Source organism: Zerene cesonia, chromosome Z, assembly GCF_012273895.1.
Source record: "Zerene cesonia ecotype Mississippi chromosome Z, Zerene_cesonia_1.1, whole genome shotgun sequence".
In the NCBI taxonomy this organism is placed as follows: domain Eukaryota; kingdom Metazoa; phylum Arthropoda; class Insecta; order Lepidoptera; family Pieridae; genus Zerene; species Zerene cesonia.
Window position 1 is genome coordinate 3,190,046 of NC_052122.1, and position 19,137 is coordinate 3,209,182.

Here is a 19,137-nt window from a genome sequence, read left to right on the forward strand (position 1 = left end):
TCGCTCACTCTGCCAAAGATAAAGCTGATCTTTTAGGCGCAATCTTTGCAAGAAACTCGACTTTGGAGGATGGAGGAAAAGCACCGCCTTCGGTCTAATCCCACCCGCGCAATTCCACTATCGCACATCCCGCCAAAAAAATAAGTTCCATCCCCATCACCTTGATTGCTGGCGGAGCTCCACCGTGCGTTTCACGCGTAACTTTCTCCCACGCACTGTCAAACTTTGGAACAATCTACCATCAGCGGTTTTTCCGAATTCCTATAACATGCAGTCTTTTAAGAAGAGAACTTACGTTCACCTGAAAAGCTTATTATAAAGCAAGGCATCTTTCGCTTAATTTAAATACCAAAACAACCCCCCAATCCTTATTAGAGGACAGCAACACAGTCACTTCCTTGCGAAGTGGCTGCTTATGGGCGGCGTGTTTCGTTTTTCACCAGGCGACGCGTCTGCTCGTTGCTAGCCTATACCATAAAAAAAAAAAAAAAAAAAAAAAAAAAAAAAAAAAATAAAGTCTAAAGTTCTCAGAGAACTTTCAGATAGATATCGTAGAGCTGTTTTAAACTTCTGTAAGGGCTCTTAAAATTTATGCCGTAAAATATTCAAAAGATTGCACTGAATGGATGGCGACGACACCCTACATTTCAGAGATAAGTTCCACATTACCTACCCACTACTTATCGTTATAATATTGTCGTTTGTTTATATTGTGGAAATCTTGCAAGAGGTACCTACTCACGACTACGGAGAAAGGAGCTCTGGGTTAAGACGGATACAATTTAGATTCAAGAAAAGTTTTAGAAACAAGCAATAAATGTTTATTCATCTTTAATTTTGTTCTCCCAAATTTTCGGATATTCATTTAAAAGTAGGGCGAAGATAAGAGCGTATTACATTATCCAGTTTCGGGACATCTATGAAATGTGATTGACATTTAATTTAAAGTGATAGTGCTCTGGAGGATTTTTATTGAAATGTTTTCTACAATAGGGAACGAAGAGTTTACGCCTCACATGTCGTTGAAGGCTAGATGGCGCTGATCTGTTTTATTTTTCTTTGCAGTTCTATTGTGTTAAGTGTATTTATTTAGAGACCGATAGTTTTTGTAAATGCTTTATAATAACTTTAATTAAATTTTCAACATTTTTAGACATATTTTGTATACATTGAAAAAGGCTATTGTAGTTCGATAAAAACATGGATTTAATTATACAGATTCTAGTCACTAGGTGGAGTTAGCCACAGCAACTTCTCAAGTAAGCTTAGGTTTGGGTTGATTATAATAGGACTTGTGTCTAATTGCTTTTACTGAAAGTAGCCACATATTCCGTGACTAGTTAAAGATGATGGATCTGTATGATACAAAAATATAGTAAATGTTTTCTAACATTTATAAAATAATTAAGTAAACTGCTTGCTATTTAAATCTACAACACGAATACATTAGATCGTAACCTTGTTATATTTTGGTAGCGTTTTACTCACAAATAGATATAAGGATGGAATCGCGTGACACCAAGTAATTTAGTGTGCTAACAAACACCTTTTTAGGTGCCGTAAACATGTTATAATATGTGACCTGAGCTAGATAACTTTAGGACAAAATTAACTAGAATTACAGATTTGCATAATGTCATCAATGTGCTTTATCTCATAGAGACTTTAAAGCAAACATTATGCACAGGCTTAATTTTACGTATAAAATTAAGTACGTGTGTTATTTTTAGAAATAGATTTTTTCAATTTTTCATATAATTAATTAACTTTCAATGAAAGGGCAGTGTTTGGAAATGTCTCTAGATATTAATTTAAAGAATTAAACAATTAGAAAGAAGGAATTTTTATATGTCAATAGAATAAACCTAATACTTATTCATACTCCAACACATTCGTGAGAAATTTTACCCTTAAAAAATTTGTGAGACATTATGAAATTAACCTTAAAGTAACTAAATTACGTATTAATATACGAGTATGCTATATTTAACCTGCTGCATAATTTCCGTAGATTTTTATTATCGATCCAAAATCGATTTTGTATTAGTTTATTTAATAAATCTTTAATGAGTTTTTTTTACACCCGCCACTTATATTCACCTATATCATACATATTTTTACGTTCTTTTATATGATTCATTTGTTTACTTGTATGTTTATATATAACCAATTCCTTTACACTCGATGTTGACCCACTTCAAATGGACAGATTAAATGAAATTAAAACTTGCACTTATTGAGTTACGGTGATAATACTATAATTGCACGAGTTTATCTTATTGTCCTGACGATCGCAATGATTAAATACTTTCCTCATGTCTTCTCTGTAAAAGAATGTAGTTCATTCTATCATAAAAGGGTTTTAAAATATTATCAACTTTATAATACTATTATTTATCAGTGGTTAAAACCATGATTCGTGTTCTAACGTATATAGCTGCTATATATCTTATATACTGTTTACAAAAGAAAATTGATTTTGAGTCGTAATGTTTCTACGAACAATAACATGTTATTATGTATATTATATTTTGTGTATTGAAGCATCTGTTGAAGAAAACAATTAAGCAATAATTATCTTAATTCTTAGTAAGGCAATCAATCCGCAATAGAATGATATTTGCCACATGTGTCCACAGGGTACATTAGTCTGTAAAAATGTATTGTTATAGACATTGGACTTGGATACTAATAATTCTTACTTTTACTCGAAATGAACCCTTGATATCATATGGTCGACTGTATTTACAAAATAAAATCGTTCAAATGCGTGTCGGATTCTTATTTGTCATTTTCATTAGTCATCCATCCAATTTATGTCCTCAATTGATGGCACCACCTTTGTCTAACCTCAGAATTCAAATCTCTGAAAATTTCCATTCTCTATCAATCACGCTTCATGAGATACAACCTGGTGACAGACGGACTGACAGATATTCAGACTGACAACGAGGTCTTAGTAAATGTGGGGTCCCGTTTAATCCTCTGTGCATGGAACACTGCCATGCAGGTATCTAAGCTGTTATGGACCAGAAGTAAAGCTATTTTCTTATTTATACCGTATCATTTAAATCACAATACTAAACGGTAGAGGGGCTGTTAATAGAGGACACACGGTAGATTCGTAAAATGTATAAAAAGTAAACAAAATGTAACAATAAATACATACACGGGCGTAGACAGGACCTAAGTTTTGGGAAGGGGAGTCGGAGGTTTCGAGAAAGAATTTTGTCAGTGTTCTTTAGGAGCATTTGAACAGTATAGGCTCGATAAAAATATATATAGGCTGCACACGTATTTTTAATATTTTTCCGTTTGAATCCCAAAAGCCCTTACTGGCTACGCCCGTGAATTCTTTATTATCGTAGAATTTTGTTCCTTAAGCTCATTTATCTGAAGTAAACTAATATTTTCTTTTTCGGTAAGCGTATTGTAAGACTCCAAAATTTGTTTTAGCTTGTACGTCTTGTATGCGCGTTAAATTTTGAGTAGTTTAATAAATACATATAAACCTTCCTCTCGAATAACTCTTTTTATAATAAAAAACCCGTCAGTTTATCCTATTTTATATCTCTGTGCATAGTATAGTTTTATTCACACGGTAAAGGGGGACTGATCGTATACGTACTGTCTGTCTTTTGCTTCATCTGGCGAAGTTGCATGCGGAAAGTTAGGTACTCCTAAAGGTATAAGTTTCATTGAATATACATATATCCTCCCCTATTTGTATTCAGTGCTTGACTATCCGCGTATAAAGCACATATTAATAAATGAGTTAGCATAATTGTTACACCGGGCACTGTATCTATTTAATATTTAAATACATAAAACAAATTTGGATAAGTTACACCATCCAAGAACGATTTAAATGATTTTCGGTTCAATGAATTTTTCTTTTAATTCTTTTTGTACATAAGAAATACAATAGAGATCGGAGAGATCAGATTGAAACGAGTGCACAAACGTCGAAAAATACGTTTTGGAATTAATTGTTTGAAAATTTACCATAGAATGCCAGTCTCAAAAAAATATGTAGTATATTTAAATATACTGATTAAGATCGTGCTATCGTGAATGTTTTGCTTGCTTTTGCAAATATTGCCGAAAGCGACATACCTAAATGAATGTTTTTAATTCAGGCATATCAACTTTTACTACATTGTTAATTGCTGCTCCTGCAAAAACCTAGCTGAAACCATTATGAACTGAACTTCTATAATTTAAATTTTAATTAAATTAAAATACACTCTTAACTACAAACCACAACCCACCCCGCCAGACGCAACGCTGGCGGCTGTTAAATATCTCGCCTTAATCCTTGCACTAGTCAGTAGTTTTACAAACAGTAGCATTGCTTAAGTATTCAACAAATTAATAAAAATGATTTTGATTGAATGCGATGGAAAGAAACAGCATTCATCTGTCACACAACAAACCTTAAACATATCCTCTATCTATCTATGTATGTATCTATGTGTGTAAGTTTTGTTCTCATTCTATACAACATACTTTTTTGCATTATCATTCATATATTTCCCTATTTAATATGGTAATGTCATATGGTAGGGCTGCTCTGTGGTTAATAGCACATAAGACTAGGTCTGCTCCGTTTTCATCACCCATACCAGTCCTTTTCATCTTTCCAGCTGTCCTCTCCTCTCGCATTAAAAGCGGACAGAGCATTCACACAGGCTCTATCTGTGTGCACGTTTATGAGCAGTGGTGAACGCATAGCATCTGGGTACCACCACTCACCAGTTCAGTTGAGCGCTATGACCAAAAAACACACTAGATTAAATTGGGTAAAGCATTAAAGTTCAAATCTATGTTCTCCATCAGCATCGTATGATTCCATACACTTAGTTAAACAGAATGCTCATATACTACTTTGTGGATGACCATAAACATTTACAACTTATGTATGAGAGCTTTGTATTTAGAAAACACTAGCTGCGCCCCGCGGTTTCACCCGCGTAAGTCCGTATCCCGTAGGAATATCGGGATAAAATTTGCCTGTATGTTATTCCAGTTATCCAGCTATCTACGTACCAAATTTCATTGCAATCGGTTCATGGTTTTTGCGTGAAAGAGCAACAAACACACACACATCCTTACAAACTTTCGCATTTATAATATTAGTAGGATTTTCATATTTGGTTGAGTCGAGACAGAATTGTAACTTATATCTTTAAACGAGCAATTCTTGTATATATATATATGTATAATTGGAATCTCGGAATCGGCTCCGACAATTTTCATGAAATTTAGTATATAGGGGGTTTCGGGGGCGATAAATCGATCTAGCTAGGAATCTTTTTTAGAAAATGTCATATTCGTGTTTTATCGACTTAAACTTACTTTTTTAACAAATAGGAGGCGTTTGAGTAGTCCCAATTTATTATGACTCTTCCTGACATTTATTGGCGAATAATAATACTATTTTTTTGGCGAATAATTAAAGTTCCAGCAGATGGCGTTATTAAGTAACGAAGTCAATGAGTGTTTGCTTTGAGGTTAGACTAATTGTTTATATTGTTTTGTGTCTTCTTAATGCACGTGTTCACTTAAAAATGCCTAAACGATCTTGGAAAAAAACGCTTATAAACAATCTAACTTCACGAAGTCGTAACTCGTCTCAAGAACACCTAGAAGAGCATTTCTAGAGTTAAGCGACCAACTACGTTAAAAGTCAATCTTTCAAATGAAAATCCTCGACATACCCGCAATATAGTATGGAAAGAAGTACTAGATTAAAATCCGATTTAAAAATTAAAAATGTAATTCGTAGTAAAATATAATTTCCAAAAAACACAATTTATAAAAAAACAAAAAAAAGAAAATACCGAACAAAGCTCGGTCATCCAGATACTAAAGAATTAAAAGAGCTTCGTTCTTTCGTCCGCTGTAACATTATATTTTACATCTTAAGATTGATTTCCTTTATAGGTATGGTACAATTTAACTAATAGATAGTAGGTCTTATCAAATTAGATAAAAAATATGAAAAAAGGTATAAAAAATTGCACTCAGCACAGAATTGGTAGGATTGTTCAAACACCATCATAAATGAAATCTATGTCAATGACCCGACTCCTAGAAAAAAATTACTGGGGGTCAAAGGTCACATAAAAAGGTTCACGATTTTCAGCAAAGTCTATAAGCTGAGGTATATCTGATCTACAGTTTTTGTCCGAACCAATTTTATGATAAAACTTACCGTTTTTGCGACCTTTCACTCCGTGTAACAAATTAAGAGGACTCTTAGACGGTTGAAATGAAAATAATATATGAAATGTCTCGACAATATCAAAGAAGAAAAGTGGAAAATTAACGCTATATATATGTGGCCCTGAATCAAATATATATAAATCGTTATTACAAAAGTACATGAAAACTCATGGTTAAAATTTCGTGAGAATCTGACACTAGATAGCTAATCTCAAATATTATGGAGCAAGCGCAGCCCTTCATAATTGAAACAAGCGTTTAAGCCATTTGATCTATTATAGAGGAGCATCGGAGGCTGCTGTGAAATTAGCGTCATTATCTACCTTTAAAAGGGCGCATGTATATTAACCTTAATGATATAGGCTTTTGTTTCTCGACCCTTTGTTTTAAAGTATTGTGGGCGAACGCTCTATTGTTTGACTAACTGTTTAACGCATCTAGCCTCATTTTTAAAAGAATTGCCTCGGCTTCCTTTGGAATCGAATTGCATATTTATTACACAGATACTAAACGCTTAAATTATTGTTTAAGTAATAGGTTCGAACTAAAACTCAAAAACTAGATCGCATTTGGTCTGATATACTAATACATGGACCATTTAACCGTTGCAATAATTTGAAATTAGAAAAGTCTTACAGGTTCATAACTTTATTTTTTATGACTGCGCGTTAGAGTAAGCTGAAGGAGACTCTCATACAACACGAAGAAATCCGGCGCGGGAGATACGCGAGAGTACGGAAACCTGCATCTCGGAGCCCAGTGCGGTCCGGCAAGAGCGCGCATGTGCCAAGAAATTTTATGTAACCACCGCCGTGCCGAATTGGAGTGCGTTCCATGGACGTCCGTTAGGAAACTTTACTCATTCATCTTTCCCTAAAAGCGGGGAGAGGGGTGCCGCTGCGCTACTCCGTGTTATGTAAGCCTGGAGGGCGCCGCTAACTCTTATCCGAGCCGCCCTGGTGAACGGACCTGTCGGGTTCGAACCCTCGCGCTCTCACAACCTCGAGTATTCAAAGCGTGTTCAAATTCTACGCGCGGTCGTGTTGTGATTTTATTCGCGTTTTTTCTGTACTTCCCGCTTTCTTGCACCAGCGGAGGCGGTAAGTCAAAATGATGTTATTAAATAGTTATATAACGTATGTTTTTTTTTGTTGATTGCTGGCTGTGCGAGATTATATATTTTTATGTTTATATGTAAATTAATCCGGTGTTTTAAAAATATTGAAATGATTTTTCATGTTTTGAAATGTTGTGCAATGTCTCTTTATATACTTATATATAATATAGCTATATAGTAAATAAGACACGAAATAAAATATGAATATTAACTTAAAGCGTCTTAAAATTTACCTAATATAAAAATAAAATCAAATTAATTTACGTATAATAAATGTTTCGGCATTTGTCGCTTTGTAATTGGTATGAAATTCGCCGCGACCTAATACGTTATTATATACACTTTGGGGACAAACTGAACGCAATTTCACAGATCACAGGTGCCATAAGACGGGAAAGATGGAGAAAGTCGACGTTAAGAAGTCGGTGGGCGGTAATAGGCTTTGCTTTTAACGTTCCCGCACTTACGCGTAAAGCGATAAACTGCTTTAAAAACTCACATAGAAAAGATTGGAGTTTCGTGGATGCGTGCAAAATAGGTGTAGAGTAATTTACAATATTAAATTACATTACACTTACCTACAGCGCTGCACATCAAACTGGTTCATTTTTACATATTTTTTCTTGTTCCTTGTAATATGGAAGACATGTTTCTTAAATTTTAATTATATACTTTTGTAACTGCAACAGAGATTACGGAAAACCTTTTTTCATTGTATTGTTAAAAGCGGACAGTATTGATAGCTGTCTTGATTGTACGTTCAACAAATTAAGATGTTGAAATTCCCTTTAGCATATTTATAAATCGTTGAAAGGCATTGATGGATCAAAGCTCAATTTTTTCAGTAAATACATGCGGTTTGACACATCAATCATTCCTTAAACAACTTTCATAAAAATACAGTTACGAATATACGTAATGGTATTAAGGTTGAAAAATATAAGCGGGAAAGTGCGTTTGACAAAAATATTTTCGGAAAATACGAATAAAAATATATCTGGTCTGGGAATGACCGGCGTTTTCCTTTCATTTATCATAATATTTGTAAAACTTCCATAAGAAGATAATCGTTATATTCTTTTATTTTCGTACAATAAAACAAAAAACGTGGCTTTATATTTTTATGTAATATTATTTTACTAATCGGGATTAAGTTAAGGTATTTAAGTACGAAACAAAGTGATGATAAAACAAAAACGTTGTTAAATTAACTTTCTGTTACTTTATAATATTTTCATATTGTATGTTAATTTACATGAATAAACATACTTTTTGTTATTTCATAACATTTTTTTTCTTTTAATTTCATAATATAAAATAAAGCAATAGAAAGGAACAAAAGCATAATAATGGTTTAGAATTGCGCAACAGAGTGTAAGGGCCGTGCTGAAATCTTGAATGCGAATGAGATCGTAGTGAAATTCAAGAAAACACTTAAACAAAATAAAGGAATTCTAGAAAACTTGAAAAATACCACCACGTTTTATGTAAAATATATTAAATACACTTTCTGTTCATTTTATAAAGTCCACAGCATCCAAAATAAGTTTAATTCAATAAAGTTACATTACAGATTGCGGATTTGAAATTTACGCATAAATTATAACGCATTTTGTGTTATTTTACACTAATAAACAATAGTTGGAATACATAAATATTAAAAATTGTAAATTCTATTGATAAACGTAATTAATTTATTACTACATTATAAAAATACTAGCTGCGCCCGGCGGTTTCACCCGCATAAGTCCTTATGTTTGCTTATATGTTATTCCAGTTGTCCAGCTGTCTACGTACCAAATTTCATTGCAATCGGTTCAGTAGTTTTTGCGTGAACAAACACACACACATCCTTACAAACTTTCGCATTTATAATATTAGTAGGATTCTAAAAACTATTATTTCGATTAAGACAAATTGTCCACAATAAAAGATATAAAGCTATGAGAATAGCTCGATTAATTTCGTAGGCCGCAGCCCGTAGCACTTCGTAGCGTCATTACACGTCACTATACTCCGTAGTTCGGATTCGGGTTTGCTCGCACTTTCCGTAATTTTTTGTGATTAATGTTTTGTAAGGAAAAAGGGTCTATTTAGTTGAAGAGGACAATAAATTAACAATGTGTTGGAAACTCAAAGGTTTGGTTTATCGTCGACATTGTGACTTGGGAAATGTAATATTCTAATAATGGGAAATGTGTATATACTAGCTTATCTTGTATCTCATGGATCCGTACGAAAATTTGCTCATTACTTATTTCGTATCATAAATTATCTGTCGAAAGCATTTCATCCGATTCAGTCTAGCTGTTTTTGTGAAAGAGCGACAAACAAGCATCCGCTATTTAGAGCTACATATTATGTATGTATGTGTCGGTTAACTATTTGTAAATACATTTTAATTTCGTATCCTTTACATAGATCTATTAAATATATTCAAGGATTGGTTACAATAATTTACATTTATATCTTCAACAAGGCACCTTTCGGAAGGGCTTACCAAAAGCAAATTACAGAGAAATTAGTAAATTCTAAAATAATTGATTATCACCTGGGGCATTTATAAGGACAAATGCTAATGAGTTTTGAGCTTATCACGACTCTTTTAAATTTTATTTACAAATTGATTGGAAAACTCTTGTTCATGCTACGAGCGAGATATATCATAGAAGACCATTCATGTTTTCTATTTCACAGTATCTCATGAATGGAATATCAAATTTAGTTTTATTATGATTAAAAGATATTTGTATGGGTAATGAAGCCTTTGGCTGATACATGATATGTTATTAAAAACCATTCAATATTTCCGAGTTCATATCATGTAGATATCAATCATGCTTTGCTGTGCACAACTATTATGATTGGATTGTAATGAATTTGATCAACGTATAATTCAGTATTTTGTTTATTCAGAGTTTCCAATAATGTTGACATTGGACAAACAAATTAATTTTCCTTTCAAACCTTTGTATTGTTTCCTGTGCAGTGTGACTGTATTTATCTATTTGAGTACGCAATGTTAACTCATACGAAACATGTTAATTTATGATATATGCTGGATTAATTTTCAAGTTTTAAATAACAGTGATAGAGACGTCTGTTGTTGATTATTTGGATATATTGTAAAGGATTCTAGCTTGTTTCCTTTGCGACAAATGCTCCAAGCTATTCAATCCGTGAAACACATGTGAAATGGTTTCATTTCATTTTGCCGTACTAAAATTTTATATGCCCTTCCGACAATCTACCGAGCGTTGTGTAATGTCTCAAATCATTTAACCCGAAGTGATACGCCGAGACAATTGGTAATATGTATTTTTGAATTTTCTCACATCATACATTGTATTTGTATTCTGACACGCCGAAGCTACGCTGATATTGATGTGTCAATATTCAATAACAGGTTTATTGACACACTTCGATGTTTATTCTGCGTAGGTGGGTCACAGCACGCACCTCACGGTTGACTGTGAATTATTGGAAACGCTATCATTGGTTTATTAATTTAAATAGTATGAAACTAAACAGAAATTAATTTATAACATAATTACTTTATCTGAGTAAGACGTTACACTATGCGGCTCAACTAAGAATAGGTTCGCTTCAGCGCCATATTGGGACGTCATATCAGTTAAATCGAACCAATAGGTATATAATGATAAGCAATTTAATATTTGCATATATAATATTGGCAAAGCAAAATAAACTGTTACTGATCAAATTGCCATATTGTAAAATGCAAAGAGTAAATCATATTTTTGATACTTGAAGGGCATTGGCATTCTTATTCATAATTCGATCGCAAATAATATACAATTGCACATTGTAATTAATTAAACGATTATTTACGCTACGCTTTATCAACATTTTATATAATTCAAATTAACTATCAAATTTTCATATAAATGTATCTGGAATCATTGTGAAAATTAAAGCTTCGAAATTATCTTTCATTCTAATACCGCTGTAAGGGAGAAATGGCTCTTAGAACCAATTTTTTCAGATCGATGTCGTCCACACTTTTTACTACAGCCAATTATACCATTACTGAGTAATGACCGACGTAGGGATTTTACCAGTTACCGGATGACTTCGAATTTCATAATATCGTCTTTAAGATTTAGATAACTATTAGGATAAGAGTTACGTACGAGTAGTATATATTTTATATAGCCGCTCGTTCCGGCATCCGGGTTGTCTCGGGATAAAAATTAAATATAGCCTATGACACTCACAGATAATGTGGGTTTCTATTAGTAAAATAATTTTTAAAATCGGTTCAGTAGATTCGGAGATTACCCCTACAACTTCACAAATACACAAACTTTACCTCCTTATAATATCTATATAGAAGCGTAGTTTTTACTATTTTTCTATTACAAATCTCTTCTGAAGTATCAAGACTCCGCACAGTCTTGCAGGTCACGAAGTAAATTCAGGGTCCGTTCGACTGCGTGCATTCCAACGATTCTAAATTGCTTTCTTCGTTATGCCCGGTCCCCGTAAAACAATACCGCCTTTTCGCTTTTGCAATTTATTGAATATTTTTTTCTATTTATCGAAAATTAGTTTGTACCGTTGGTTAACATTTGGTTTGTTTGTGCTGTTCAATTTCAGGTTTGAATTTATTTCAGAATGTGTCAAATGTACAGCTTTGTATGAAATTATAAATTTACTTAAAAATTTATAAGCCATGACTTCAGTTACATAAAAAAAAGTAACATGTAAAACTTTATTGACGTGACAACGTCTTAAATTAGGTTTCGGCTCGAAGTCACTTATGAAAAAGTGTAACGCCGCCCGGTAACGTTACGATGAGTCACCGAACTATGATCGGTCCGCCGCGCGCGCAGCACTAGAGAATTAGGCGCATTGAATCGGCGCGTACTTGTGTCTCTGTCTCTGCCTTTTTAGTAAACAAAATATATTTTCTATAGTTAAAATTTGTGCAATTCTTATTTTCATTCAATTCCTTGTTCCTATTGTGCAATTTAATAATATTCATATCAATAAATATTCTACCGAGAAAAAGACGTTGTCACGTAAAATCTTCGCCCGTAAAACCGACTTTACAGGCAACCATTTTTTTTTTCTAGCTGATTATTTGAAACATCAAAATTCTGAATCATTTACTTGAACGAGTTCATACTCATGTAAATAAATCTTTTAATCTTCCAATATATATTTCATTTCATCATTTTCCACAATTGCCAGCATCCGTTCGTTCCCTTTTAACTTTTTATTTAATCTTCACCGGGAAAATTATCTGCCCGTATTTGTTGCCAATAGTTAAATGAGCAATAAATCTTCAATTACCTTGTAAATTTAATAATTATTACTATAGCATGTGAAATAACATTTGTGCTATTTCACAACTGTTTGTTTACAAGAATATATAACTTCGTATAACCACAGTATATCTGCTAATGATACGTTGTGAGTAGCATAGATCATGTCGCCGCTACTACTGAATAATTATGCAGTATCGTAACTTATATAAAAGATTAGATGTTTCATTTTGACATAGCTATGCTTTATGAATAGGATACAAAAGAAACAGTGAGAAAGTGCTTTGAATAATAAAGGCAAATTACGATTATTTGTTAATGCAACAATTATAGATATGATTTCATAATTTAGTTTGAATGTTGTATTAATTTTAAATATGATATTTACAGCTTATACTAAAATAGATAATATGAATTAATGATTTGGTAATGATATCTGTGAAAAATGCGCTTACAGCGGCTAAAGTCTGCCCTATGCGGAGGGGAGCAGGGGCACGTTAGTATAGGGGGACCCCTTTGAGTGCAGACTGCGTTACGCATAACCAAAGACTTCCTTGTGTCGAACTTCCACAACAATAGACTACTAAATAACCTTCACTGTATTCCCGCTTTCAGTGGCAGCTTCGAGGATAAAATATAAAAAAAATCGCGACCCTGTTGGCGGCAACTCGTCAACGATAATATTTCAGACCTTCAGAATGTTCGGTAGTAAAAGACCTTAATATAAGCACAACTGCTCACTAGGTTATAATAAATAACAACGTTTTAAATGAAGGAAATACGTATTGTAATAGGTAACCCTTAATCACAAACAAAATTATTGGAAATTAATAACGGTACGTAGGCATATCGCTACCATGCCTCTACGCAGATTTCGCCGCTGATTTTCAGCACTCTTTAGTTTAACAATGTTGAGAAATTATACGTTGGCAGATACACTCAAAGTTGGAGTATGGAGTTGTTAAAAACCGAAACCGAACCGAAACCGAAAAATAGCCAGTATTTACCATTTTAGAATTAGAGTTTCAAAGTGTCTTTATGCCAGTAAGCTGGCTTCTATGACTCGATCGATTTTCTCCTTTCGTGTTCACGGAACAATACCTCTTAACTTAACAGTAACAAAGATTGATTACATCAATTTTAGCCGTTCTTTTTAGGGGTCAGCTTATATCCGCGTTGATTTAAGGTCGCCGACTTCGCGTTTATTTGAGAAGGGTCTTAAAGAGTCTCTATCGATTACGTAAATTCGTTTTCTAAGCTTATTGAGTTTCATTCTTTGAGTACGAATAGGCGGAGCGTTATAGTATAAATAGGTGTATATTTTTTTTGTAATTAGGTAGCTGTCATGCGCTTATGTTGACATTTACGTTTATGTCATTAACTGTCACTGAACAACTGTCCTTAAGTTTTGTAAAGTTAATTATTAAAACAAATAATTTGATACACGAAACAAATAAATTACTTGTTTACGAACTTTTAAATTTTTTAGTTTTATAACATTGAAATGCTTTATAATTGTGAAATTTTGAAAGAGCAGAAATAATTTGGCGGTTACATATTTCTTTTGTATGAGATTTCATAATATATTATTGCATTCGTTGCCGAGTTATTTATAGCTAATCATACAGTTAGTAAATAACCACCATAGCAAAACTCGTATCGTATTGATTGTCCGAAATGTTTTCTATTCAATTGGAGATAATCATGTTAATTTCCGATATCCTACAGAGCACGTCGATAATTCTATACACGTTTGAAACAATTGGGACGTGATTGAATAGCCGAAAGCCTAATCCCATAGCTAGTACGCAACAAAGTGTAAATACCAATTGTATTCTGTTACAATAACTTCCAGGCTTTAGGGGATTGTATAAAATAAATACAAAAAAGAACAGTTTCCTATATATCATATTAGTGGCTCACACAATCGTAGAATAAAAATAATAAAAACTTCTACTTTTATGTAAAATATTTAAGCGATTAAGCTCGTGAGAATGTTTGCACTGTAAATACTTAAATGATGATATACTTTTCAATAAATGTTTATCTATTGTTGAGAAGAAAATAATTGTTTTATTATGTGTTTATTAATTAAACGCTAGTGAATAAATATATCAAAGCAACTTTCAAGATAAGCTAAAAGCGCGATAGGTAAATGAAGTAACTTATTTTGTTCGTTATTTATTACCATTTCAGATGCCTCATGAAAATGATTTTCCGAACAAAGTAATAAGTGTAATTCTTATGGTATAATAAATTATCGGAAATGTAAACATATGGAATTGATTAATTTTTTATTATTCTGAATATCTCTCATTTGAATAATAACGAACAATATTATCAGCGATGTCTTGCGTTTTTTTTATGTTAATACATACATTTTAAAGTTGGCTATATCATAGATAATATAGTACCTGTATGATAAATTAAGTGTTAGTGTGGGAGTCAAGCACAATTCGGCACGAATTAGGCCAGCTAGTACAGGAAATGATACCCCACCGCCATGTAAGATAGGCGTGATATAGTATGCAACTTTGCTTCATTCGGGCTTCGATTGGTGAATTGGAAAGGTGGCGATCCTTTTTCCTTACCCTTCCCAGTCCATAAATTGTAAAATTTTCATTCTTCTAAATATGTATACAATTGTATTTTTTAGAATCAAGCCACAACTTGAAATGAACGAAAAATGTAATTTCAAAGCCTAATGCCATATAAAGAGTGATAGTTTCTCAATAAAATGTAGAACAAAAATGCATTGTGGGATTATAATGCAGCGATCGCTTCGCTCGCCCCGATAACCTCAAATTTAATGCATTATCTTGAGAGAATCTGAAGATATTGTTAGTTTATTGAAACGAGCTATTTCTATAAAAGGGCCTTTATATAATGTAACTATAGAATATATATCTCTATACGAAACGTACTAGTGCCTAACTTATATCATCTTCGCAGTCCATTTATTTCTATTGTACGGTACCGTAATATACTTACTAAATTAATTATGACGAAAACAAACAAATTGCAACTGTTTCGATTTCTACGTTATCGTACTGCATACAATACATGCCGTTTATTCCGTTTTTCACCGGTTTTATTATGCTTGTAGACTTGTGTATACTCTATTACATAATAAAAAAATGGTTGCCTGTAAAGTTGGTTTTACGGGCGAAGATTTTACGTGACAACGTCTTTTTCTCGGTAGAATATTTATTGATATGAATATTATTAAATTGCACAATAGGAACAAGGAATTGAATGAAAATAAGGATTGCACAAATTTTAACTATAGAAAATATATTTTGTTTACTAAAAAGACAGAGACAGAGACACAAGCACACGCCGATTCAATGCGCCTAATTCCCAAGTGCTGCGCGCGCGGCGGACCGATCATAGTTCGGTGACTCATCGTAACGTTACCGGGCGTTACACTTTTTCATGAGTGACTCCGAGCCGCAACCTAATTTAAGACGTTGTCACGTCAAAAAAAATCAATCGTGTTTGTTTGATCTACGACAAAAACATCACATCTTTCAAAACAATGTCAACATTCAAAAGGAATGACTACGAGAATAAAAATTAACTAGCTGTGACCCGCGGTTGAAACCGCGTAAGTCCGTATCCCGTAGGAATATCGGTATAAAAAGTGCCTATGTGTTATTTCAGTTGTCCAGCTATCTACGAAGCAAAATAGTATTATTATTCACCAATAGATGTCAGGAGAAAAAAAAACACGAATAAAACACGAATATGACATTTTCTAAAAAAAAATCCTAGCTAGATCGATTTATCGCCCCCGAAACCCCCTATATACTAAATTTCATGAAAATCGTTTTATATATATATATGTATATATACAAGAATTGCTCGTTTAAAGGTATAAGATTTCTGGCTATCTAGCTGTATGTATAATTAATGGAATGTTGTGTTTTAAACATTTTGTCACGCTCTTTCATTTCGAAAACAATAACCTGAATATGCGAATACGATTTTATGTTATTTTATGTTATCATGGCAATAGTGACTGCTAATTTTTTTTCTATATTTTTATACGGTTACAGTAACTATACGAAAAAATCTACGGTTTTAATGAATTCATCGAAAGTAATTGAACCGATTATTTTGCGTAGTACAGTTTTTAAGGGCCGCTATTTAATTTCAGTTAATTCTCAATTATACAACTATGACATTGATCGACATTTCGATTGGAAAAAATTCAGTATGACAGGCCACATCAATTTTAATGCTTACCCAAAAAATAATCGATCATCGAAAATCGACTACTGTACGTAAAATCTGAGATTTCCCGAAGGATAACACAGAAGTCAGTACAACCGTGACAGATATACCTATAGCATTCGCTTGGAAATTTCTCCTGTAGAATAATTGTCTTCTGACCCACAGTCTCTCTCGCTAAGACGTTACACGCAGTGACGTAATCAGAGGAAGCTACGTTTGGCAGGATGCCAATAACCCAGGCCGAGGTTCCCTCCCCGACAACTATCTACCTATCTGTTAAAATCCACATCCTTTACCATATTTTTGTTGGTGACCCAATAACAATCAAAGCATGTCAAAGCAGATTTTAGGTTCTCGGTCATTTGCAATCTTAATGGAAAACTAGGCCGACGATTATGAGACAGTACAGCATGAAAAATAAAAAATTGTAATTATACAAACTTTTTATTAGAAAAACTACATCTTTTATATGAAAGGAACAAAGACTTAATATATTATTTCTCGTGGATCTCTGTTTTATTAAAATAGTAAAATTTTATAAATATGATATGAAGTTTCAAAATTAGAATACATCCAATCCACAGACATTATTACCAAATCGAAAAAACGAAACTCATAATTTATTCTTTGCTTCTATAAGTAGGTACGGTACATAAATGGCAAAATATTTTTAAGCAAATTTAGCATATTCGTGATTCGGCTCAATATGTTTGCTAAAGAGGTAGACGGTTGGATGTTTTGTTACGTAAGGAGATAAAAACACATTATCCTGCCGGGACTGGGAGCAAACATTCAAGATATAGGTTAATACTCGTAGATCGATAGAAGACAGCAAGCAAAACAAGTGGTTAACGAAAATACGTCATTGGTCATTGATTTAATCGCACGTATAACTGGCTTCATTGCTCAGATTTATAAATGGGGTGCGGGGTATAAGTAGCATAATATATAACTTTACCTAAGTGTATTACTAAAACTCTTTAAGAAATTGGATAATTTTATAGAAAAAACATGTTGAAGTTTCGAAAGTAATTGTAAAGGACATAAAAAGTACAATGTCAATCTACAAGATTGACACAACGTCCACATCTTTGGTGGACGTTGACGTTATCATTTATTGCCTTATTAATCGTTGTTGATCAAAAGCATGTAAAACTATGTCTAATTTGTGTTTGCTTGATAGTGATTAAAGTGTCCCCATAGATAAGATATGGACATATACATCGATGTTTTTTCAAATCTGATCTTAGGCGGGGTTATGGGTAGCCTGTCCATAGTATCACAACTATCAAGCAACAGACTCGGTTTTAAATCCTCGGTGTTTTCAGATTGACAGATAATCATCAAATATGGCACATCTCTGGTGATAACTTTCAAAAATATTAATTTAAAAAATATAGTATGTATTATCTTACAGTAAAATATTACGAGTTAATTTATATTTTTTGTTATTCTAAAAACGTAACAATTAAATTATTAAAACACGTAACAAAAGAAGGACATTATGGAATGTATAAAGGGAAACTCGAGAATAATTTAAACCCACATAGAAAGCCAATGTTTATTGGATTCAAATGCGCTAATAATGTAAAATCAATGGCTTTGTTGCCTCTTAAAGTGTAGTGGACTGTAAGAATCGGTCTCCATGTCCCTCCTCTACTTATAGCTATTATCTGTTGTTGGTTTAGGCCTATCGCTTCTAGTCGTACACCCGAGCATTTATAAATCATTCGACATTTACTTTCGAAACGAAGGGCTTAAGCATTAGATAAATATAAGAATTTGCGTTGTTAATTCTTCACGAAAATGTATAGATAGAACAATAAAGAGTCACACAAAAAAGAAGTTCATCACTTAAGTAATTGCCCATAAAGCATAAGTGGGAACGCGTAAACTTATACGTTTCTAATTGCTATTAATCGCTTAGCTAATTTGTAGAAAACGTATATAATGCAATGATTGGAGTTACAGAAACTTTTATTGAAATTAATGAAATCCCAAAGTTGTATAATTTATTTTAACATTCAAAATTGTGAATTATGGAAATCAATTCTTAGCGTGACTGAGGTACTCGCTATGTTCATATTATCTATTTAATCTAAGACATATATCATATTTTAAGTGTCTTAAATAAATTGATGAATTAAATTATAAATAACCACCTTTCTATGCTTATAAGTTGCTATGAATTGGATTACAAGCCTGGCTTTATTAAGTGTATAGATGAGGGCTACTGAGTGCTATAGATAATGAATCAAATAGAAT